Source organism: Dermacentor silvarum, chromosome 4 (genome assembly GCF_013339745.2).
Source record: "Dermacentor silvarum isolate Dsil-2018 chromosome 4, BIME_Dsil_1.4, whole genome shotgun sequence".
Taxonomy (NCBI): Eukaryota; Metazoa; Arthropoda; class Arachnida; order Ixodida; family Ixodidae; genus Dermacentor; species Dermacentor silvarum.
The window spans coordinates 94597266-94606868 of record NC_051157.2 but is presented as its reverse complement, the minus strand read 5'-3'; positions in this window follow the sequence as shown (position 1 = coordinate 94606868).

Genomic DNA, 9603 nt, shown 5'->3' with positions numbered 1-9603 from the left:
CATCAATTCGTGGAAGAGGATAGACATCCGGATCTTGGTGATCTAATTGAGATGCTGATAATCAAAGCAGAATCGCCAACTGTTGTCTTTCTTTTTAACTAAGACAACAGGGGAAGCCCACGGATTCGCGGACGGCTCAATAATGCCTTTTGAAAGCATCTTGTCAACCTCTTGTTGAATAACTTGGCGCTTGGGTGGTGACACGCGATAAGGTCGCCGGTGAATCGGAGCCGCATCGCCAGTATGTATGCGAGGTTTCACGAGAGAGGTTTGACCTAAGAGCTGGCCGTCAAAGTCGAAGATGTCGGAGTATGTGAAGAGCAAATGACGAAGGTCGTCTACTTGAGAGGGCAGAAGGTCCGGGGCAATCATCTTTGTGATAGCGCTCTGTACTGACGGAGAAGTGGGCCCGTCGGCGGACAAAATTGCTGATGTAGGATCAGGGGACAGTGACGAAATCTGGCACTTATCTAATGGCGACAGAGTGGCCGAAACTATGCCTTGGGGAAGAACTTGAGGACAAAAATAATTAAATTATGGGGTTTTACGTCTGGTTGGTCACAACAGTGTGGGGAAAGGAAATGTGCGGCCGAAGGAGACTGGTAGACGGAGTAACCACATAGTCACCATCCAGTACACTGGGGCAGTGTACAGCGACAATACAGGTGAGTGCTTGGAGCGGCAAACGAACAAACTCGGCACAAGAGAGTTGGCTCTGGACTGCGCCAGGAACATCTGGTGAAGCGGGGAAGTCAAGTTCAACGACACCGGCCGAGCAGTGAATTACAGCGGAGTGGTCAGTGAAGAAATCAAGTCCAAGGATTACATCATAAGGGCAGTGGCGAAGAACATGAAACAACGCGCAAGTGTGCCGGCCAGCGCCGCTCACGCGTGCGGTGCATATTCCAAGCGCGGCAGGAATTCCGCCGTCAGCGACACGCACAACGCGGGACTCTGGAGGTTTTAGCATTTTGTGTAAGCGTTCACGGAGATCAGAGCTCATGATAGAAATATGTGCACCGGTGTCGATAAGGGCAGTAACGGGTAGGCCATCTACTTCAACGGCAAGTTGGTTCTCGTGCGTGGGCAAGGTTAAAAGAGGCTTTGCAGGTCGTGCGTCGAATGCAGCGTTACCTCCGGGAGCTGCATTGCTTAGTTTTCTTGGGAAGAGCGGCCAGAGGGGTGCGGCGATGAGTAGCGGCGCGGCAGAGGTGGCCGGGAAAGACGATCCTGCGGAGAAGGTGAACGGCTGGAGCTGCGGGTTGGTGCAGGAGTTCCTCGGAGCGTGGAGTTGTTACGAACAGGAAACTGCAGGGGCGGATTGTCGTTGCGGCGAATGCCAAAAAATGAGCGAGGGGAGGAAGGTAGGCGATACGGGCAGTGACGGGAAATATGTCCAACGCCATATGGCAATGAAAACATATGGGCTTATTATCCTGGGTTCTCCACTGGACCGGATTACGATAGCGGCGCAACGTTGCTGTATTTGTGTAAGGCGGAAGAACAGGACTGACCCGAGGGTGAGGAAGGGATGCAACAGGCTGGAGTCCTGCGTTAGCCAGCTATTCCCTCACGATGGCTTGGATTAAAAAGGCTGTCGGTCGGGAATCGTCGGAAGGGACGTGTGAAATAGGAAGGTGGCGACGCCAGCCTCAATTTCACGACGCACAATGCGGACAAGGCCATCGGTGGTCGGTTGCTGATTAGGTGGCGGAACGTCCGCGCAAGACAATGTAGCGGCCGTGTTTGGAAGCCGCATGATTGTTGGGCGATGCGGCGACTCTTCAGTGCTTCAAAACGCCGGCATTCCTTGATAATGTCTTCAACGGTCGAGCAGTCCTTAAAGACCAGCAAGTTGAAAGCATCGTCAGCAATGCCTGTCAGGACGTGACTTACTTTGACCGCCTCGGTCATGGTACCATCAACTCGGCGGCAAAGGGCGATAACGTCAAGGATGCACGACACGTACGACTCCGTGGGAGATTGGGCGCGACAGGAGAGATCTTGCGAAGAGGCGCGCTGGCAGCCAATTGGTTTGCCAAATAGTTCACGAAGCTTCTGCTTACTTAGATCCCAGCTGGTCAACTCCGTTTCGTGAGTGTCAAACCAGACGCGCGCTGTCCAACTGAGGTAGAAACCGACATTGGTGAGTGTCACTGTCGGGTCCCACCGATTGTTCGTTGCGACGCGCTCGTAATTCCCAAGCCAGTCATCGAAGTCGACGTTTTCGGCGCCGCAAAAAGAACCAAGGTCGCGGGGTTGGATCAAGATCACTGGCTGGGGTGCCGGTGTTGCGGTTGACGCATATCCCCGCCTGTTGACATGGTGGAGCTTGCCAAGACACCTGCACTGCGGAGTTCCGTCTTCAGTAGTACCCAGCACCTCCACCAAAATGCCACGGGAAACGGCATAAGTGAAAATATATTTACAAGCTATTTACAGCGAGTTGTAGCACTGTCCAGATGGCGGGAAGACAATATTTTCAATCGTCGTCTTCTTCACCCCAGTGGTCAACGTCGTCTTTGTCCCATTGCGCGCAGTCTCGTGACAATATGGCTAGGTTTGCTAGGTGGGTCAATTGGATTCAGCAATCCCGCAGGCTTCACAGCTGGCGACTTTCGGCGCTGGCATTCACGCAGGCTTGGACGTACCGCTTAACACACTGGGTAAGTTTCGGCCAGTAGTAGGATTTGCGCACTCTATCAAGCGTTCGCGTAAAACCCAAATGGCCAGACGTAGGCTCGTCATGACAGGCGAACAAAACTTCGGCACGGAGGTCTGCTGGAACGACCAAAAGGTAGGTCTTGTTGCTGGCAGCGGAGTTCTTCTTATACAAGACGCCATCTCGTAAACAAAAAGACGACAATACTCGAGCGATATGCCGCGGTACTGATGGGTTTCGTCCTTCCAGATGTTCGAATATAGGCCGTAGTGCGTCGTCTGCGCGCTGCCGTGTGGACAAATCAGTAACGCTTACGAACGACCTCAAGGAAAGCGCCGTCGTCCTCAATGTCTTGGTCGGTAGTGTCGATAGGGGCGCGCGAGAGTACATCAGCGTCTTCGTGTATGCGACCCGACTTGTACACGATGGTCACGTCGTACTCCTGCAAACGTAGACTCCACCGTGCCAGTCGTCCAGAAGGGTCCCGCAGATTTGCAAGCCAGCATAAGGAGTGATGATCGGTTACCACTTTGAATGGGCGGCCGTAGAGATAAGGTCGAAATTTGGCCAGTGCCCATACGACGGCAAGACACTTTCTCTGTGGTGTAGTTGCTCTCTGCACGCGATAGCGTGCGACTTGCGTATGCGATCACTCTTTCAATGCTTTCCTGCCGTTGTACAAGCACCGCACCAAGACCAACGTTACTGGCGTCTGTATGAACTTCCGTCTCCGCCTCCTCGTCAAGAGCCAAAACTGGTGCTGACACCAGACGCTGTCGAAGCTCGGTGAAAGCAGTCTCTTGCTCTGCGGCCCAGACGAACGATACATCGTCTCTCGCGAGGCGAGTCAGCGGCTCCTCCATCTTCGAAAAATTTTCGATGAAACGCCGGTAGTATGCCCAAAGACCCAGGAAGCGTCGGACACCCTTCTTGTCGGTCGGTGTTGGAAACGTGGCTACAGCGGCAGTTTTCGCGGGATCGGGGCTAACGCCTTCCGCGCTGACGACGTGTCCCAGAAATATCAGCTCCTTGTAGCCGAAATGACACTTCTGGGGCTTAAGGGTGAGGTTAGCCGATCGGATGGCTTCGAGAACTTGCCGCAGTCGTTTCAGGTGGTCGTACAAATGTCGCCGCAAAAACAACCACATCGTCGACGTAGACGAGGTAGCTTTGCCACTGCAGCCCAGCGAGAACGGTGTCCATCATTCGCTGGAAAGTTGCCGGTGCCGAACAGAGACCGAAAAGAAGTACTCTGAATTCGTAAAGGCCATCTGGAGTGACGAAAGCAGTTTTTTCGCGGTCTCGTTCATCTACCTCAATTTGCCAGTAACCTCTCTTGAGATCGAGAGACGAAAAATAGCTTAGCTCGCAGCAACCTGTCTAAAGAGTCATCAATACGTGGTAGTGGGTACACGTCCTTCTTGGTAACATCGTTCAGGCGTCGATAATCAACACAGAAACGAAGCGTTCCGTCTTTTTTCCTGACCAGAACGACCGGTGAAGACCACGGACTGTGCGAAGGCTGAATGACACCATCATCTAGCATCTCCTTGACTTGGGCTTGAATTGCCTCACGTTCTTTCGGCGAGACACGATAAGGCTGTTGTTTGATGGGGCGTGCGTCGTCGGATGTCGTTATTCGGTGCTTCGTGATTGGCGTTTGGCCCACCTTAGTAGACCGAGCGAAGCACTGCGCGGAATTCGTTCAAGAGTTCCTGCAGTGCGTTCTTTTGGTCGTCCATAAGCTCAGAGTTTACATCGATGTCTCTGAGCGAACCGTCGTCTGTGTCCACTTCAGAAACAAAACACTCGACGATCTCCGTGGATGGTTCCGCGTAGGCGACGGCAGTGCCACGAAAAATGTGCCGATGCTCAAAAGTGAAGTTGGTAACGAGGACCGCTGTCTGGCTATCACGAAGTTCCACAAGGCTTCGCGCTACACAAATACCTTGGGTCAGCAGCATAGAAATGTTGCCTTCTACAATGGCTTGACCGTCGTGTAGCTCGTCGGACTTGACCGGAACCATAACACTCGCACGCGGCGGTATCGTGATGCTGTCGTCCGAAACGCGAAGTGCGGATCTGTATCCAACGGCGTCGGTCTGTGCTGATGCCCTTTGTGTCGAAAACGTGATGCAGCGCTCGCGGAGGTCAATAATGGCGCCATATTCCCGGAGAAAGTCCATCCCAAGAATTAAATCGTGGGAACACTCGCGTAGAACCAGACAAGTGGCGAGAAAAGCAGCACCAAGAATTTCTACTCTGGCGGTGCATAAGCCAAGCGGAGTGACGACATGGCCACCCGCCGTACGAGCTGGTGCCCCATCCCAGGGCAACGTTACTTTTTTCAGAACGCTCGCCAGTTTGCCACTAAGAATGAAGTAATCGGCGCCGGTATCTACAAGCGCACTCATCTTTCTGCCGTCGATCAACACAGGTATGTCCAGTGACATCTTGTTCGCGGGGACTGGTTCTGGCGTCATCGTGTTTTCGTTGTTCTGCGGTCGTCGGGACGATACGAGGTCTTCAGCGCGTCGAGTATCAGCGGCCCCGCCTCGGAAGGTCGCTGACGTCAGTTTTCCCGGCGTGGACTTGGTGATCTCCCTTGCGTCGTCCTCGAGGTGGTATCACGAGCAGGGAAATATCGCCGCGGTGAGGATGAACGTGACTGCCGCTGCGATGTGTCCGGCCTGCGCTGCTGGTCGAGGAATTCTGCAATGTCGGGAGGCTGTTGGCCGAACCTAGGTCGAGATGAATCGACAGAAAAACCGCGCAGTCCGAGTCGTCGGTAGGGGCACTCGCGATACACATGATCCGCTTCGCCGCAGTGGTAGCACAGCGGCCGTCGATCGGGTGCTCGCCAAACCTCCAATTTCCTCGCGGGTATTCGGCGGTCGTCGAAGTACGGTAGCGGGGTTGTCGGAGCGGCTTGCGCCGCCTGCAACGCGACTGGCGACGCAACATAAGTAGGTGCAAAAGCTTGGGCGGGGCTCAGCAATGTTTCCGCGTAAGTCTTGCGCCGGGACTCCCTTGGCAGAGGTGATGCTTCGCTGCTGGAAAGAGATGCCTGTAGTGCCTCCTTTACTTCTTTACGTACGACGCTGGCGAGGGAGCTGACTGGAGGTGGCGACGTACCGTGGTGCTTCTGCAGCTCGTCGCGCACCACGGAGCGAATCAGCTCGCAAAGCAAGGCGACGTCGCACCCGAGGCCTACCGGCGTATCCGGAGTGCAGGCGGCATTGACTTGCCGGTTGTACATGTTCGACCGTTGCTGAAGCGTCTTCTCCATCGCGGTGGCTTCGGTGAGGAACTCCGCAACAGTCTTGGGCGTATTCCGAACAAGACCGCCAAAGAGCTGCTCCTTAACGCCTCTCATCAGATGACGCATCTTCTTCTCTTCCGACATGCTCGGGTCGGCACGCTGAAAGAGACGCGTCATGTCCTCCACGTACATCGTGACGCTCTCGTTGGGCTTTTGAACGCGTGATTGGAGGGCCCGCTCCGCTTTTTCCCGGCGATCGGGGCTGGAGAAGTCTCCAGTAGCTTGCGCTGGAACTCGGGCCAGGATGACAGGGCACTTTCGCGGTTCATAAACCACGTGCGAGCACCATCCTGGAGACTGAAGTAGACGCGCCTGAGTTTGGTGTTGTTGTCCCACTCGTTACACGCAGCCACGCGCTCGAACTCCGCCAGCCAGTCTTCCACGTCTTTAAATGTGTCGCCATGAAAAGCCGTTGGCACTTGGGGGTTCAGCACCGTTAGGTAAGTCGGTGTCACCCTTTCCGTAGAATTCGTAGTGGTCGCAGTCATCCCTTGTTTCTGGAGGTTTCCAAATTCTGGGGCGAGGCCTCGGATTCGCCGGCTTGTGCGGTGAACTGGAGTCAGCTACAATTGTGGGGCGAGGTTCTTGCTGTCCAGTGGGGTCTCCTACATAAGTTGGGCGTACCCAGCAAGCTCCACCGAATTGTCGCGTATACTCTGCTATAGAAAACACGCTGAATAAGAATCCAGGCAAGCGTAAGCGTCGACGCGCGATGCCGAGACGAACCTCGTTCTCTTATTTTCTCAATCCCCTCGCTGTGCCACACCATGTGGCAATATGTAGAATAAACCCTTTTTTTTCTCTCGCTCTTACTCTCTCCTGGACGTACTCATCCCTTTGGCTGACGGATCACCGGCCCAAACGCTACCGCGAGTCCCAAGAGCCCCGCATCGCAAACAATTCGGTGTCGGCGTCGACGCCAGCAGTGGAGTCCCGTGAGCGAAAATTGCCGTATATATTTAGGTATATGTATATGCCACGCTTTGCTATACGAAATGCGGTATATGTGGGTTATATTGCCGCTACCTTTTGTCCCTAAAGTTGCTCATAGCTTGTTTTACATTCTTGACAAAGCTATTCCTCGGAATTTTGAGAATGACAGCCCACAAAAAAATGTCTTGAAACAAAACGCTGACAGCGCATGCCTTTTATGTTACACCCTCTCAGACTTAGATCTCCGGGATCCGCCCACGCAAGCGGTCGCGTTTCTACCAGAAAGCTCGCCTTCGTGCATAGCGTTCGCCGCCAGCTTTTCCTTGTAAACATTACGGTTACATTGGTGGCCGTTGCCGGGAAGCGTGAGAAGGAGTCAGGGACCTTTGAATGCTATCTCCACCTTTCAAAGGCGAAGCTTAAGCGTCCTCCGAATTTTTTACTCTTGATACTTGAAGTGGGTATGCCGCTCTCTCCATTGCGCATGGGAACGCTCAACGTTAGAGGTCTCGGCGATACGCAGGCAGCGTCAGCTCCGACGCGTAATGGTGGCGGAAGACTTGCATATCTTGGTGATTCACTAGACTAAAATAGAGAGTGAGAGTCAGACTGTCGGTTTGGTTTTGCACTTTAGTACCTGCTATAGTGCATGCTCCTTGATTACGCGATGCCTCTATGACTGCTGGAATCTGTACTAATCAAATGCCTTTTCATATGGCTATGAAAGCCATATATAGAGGTTTATTGTACTCCGGAGATTTCTTGATTACCTGATTGATGGTAATTACCTGATTACCTGATTGATGGTAAGAATACCCCTTCCTGAAACCAGCATGTTCTCTTGGTTGATTGAAGTCAAGTGTTACCCTGATTCTATTAAAATTAGCTTGGTGAATATTTTATACAGTACAGAAAGCAAGCTAATGGGCCTATAATTTTCCAATTCTCGAACGTCTCCCTTCTTATGGATGAGTATAATGTTGGCTTTCTTCCAGTTTTCTGGTACACTTGAAGTTATGAGGCATTGTGTATCAAGGGCCGCAAGCTTTTCAAGCATGACATCTCCTCCATCTTTTATTAAATGACTGTTATTCCATCTTCTGCAGCCGGTTTTCCCCTCGTAATGTCTTGCAAGGCCGTTCTAACTTCATCGCTACTTGTAGAAGGAGCCTCTGTATCCTGTTTATCGCTACATCGAATGAAAGTAGCTTGGCTTCTCTGGGTGCTGTACAGGTCAGTGTAGAATTCTTTCGCTGTTTTTACTATGTCATCGAAATTGCTGATGAAATTACCCTGCCTATCTTTCAGTGCATACATCTTGCCTGGTCCTATGCCAAGTTTTCTTCTCACTGATTTAACGCTGCGTCCATATTTTACGGCTTCCTCAATCTTGCCCACGTTATAATTTCGAATATCCCTTACGTTCTTCTTGTTGATCAGTTTTGACAGTTCAGCGAATTCTATCTGACCTCTCGAGTTTGACACTTTCATAATATGTCGTTTATTTATTAGGTCCTTTGTTAGGCCCTTTGGTCCTGCGTCATCAAGGATTACAGGAGGTATACGTGAATATCTTGAGAAATATCTACAAAAATTCCACAACTACACTGGTTCTCCACAAGAAAAGTAGAAAGTTACCTATCAAGAAAGGGGTCAAGCAAAAAGACACAATCTCTCCAATGCTATTCACTGCATGCTTAGAAGAAGCATTCAAGCTCTTAGACTGGGAAGGCTTTGGAGTGAGGATCAACGGCGAATATCTCAACAACCTTCGGTTTGCAGATGACATTGTCATATTCAGCAACAATGGGGACGAATTACAGCAAATAATTGAGGACCTTGACCAAGAAAGTGTAGGTGTGTGGTTGAAGATTAATATGCAGAAGACAAAGATAATGTTAAATAGCCTGGCAAGAGAACAAGAATTCAGGATCGCCAGTCAGCCTCCAGAGTTTGTAAAGGAGTACGTTTATCTAGGTCAATTACTCACAGGGTGCCCTGATCATAAGAAAGAAATTTACAGCAGAATAAAATTGAGTTGGAGTGCATACGGCAGACATTGCCAAATCCTGACTGGGCGCTTACCACTGTCGTTGAAAAGAAAAGTGTACAATCATTGCATTCTACCGGTGCTAACATAAGGGGCAGAAACTTGGAGGTTAACAAAGAAGCTCGCGAGCAAGTTCAGGACCGCACAAATAGCGATGGAACGAAAATTGTTAGGCCTAACGCTAAGAGACACGAAAAGAGCGGTGTGGATCATAGAGCAAACGGGGATAGCTGATATTATAATTGACATTAAGAGACAAAAAATGGAACCGGGCAGTGCATGTAATGCGTAGGATGGATAACCGGTTGACGATTAGAGTTACAGAATGGGTTCCAAGAGAAAGGAAGCGCAGTCGAGGGCGGCAGAAAACTAGGAGGGGTGATGAAGTAAGAAAATTTGCAGGCGCAAGTTGGAATCAGCTAGCGCAGGACGGGGGGTATTGGAGATCACAGGGAGAGGCCTACGTCCTGCAGTGGACATAATTACAGGATGATGAGGATACTGTATGCGCTAGCCATGTTGTTGGCACAACGTCCGGCTGCTGCATGTTTATTAAGAAAGGTTTCGGCATAGTGAAAGAAACAGTTATAAGTTGTCAGAGTGGACGATTCGTGCTGTGCGGTTTTGTAAATCGCA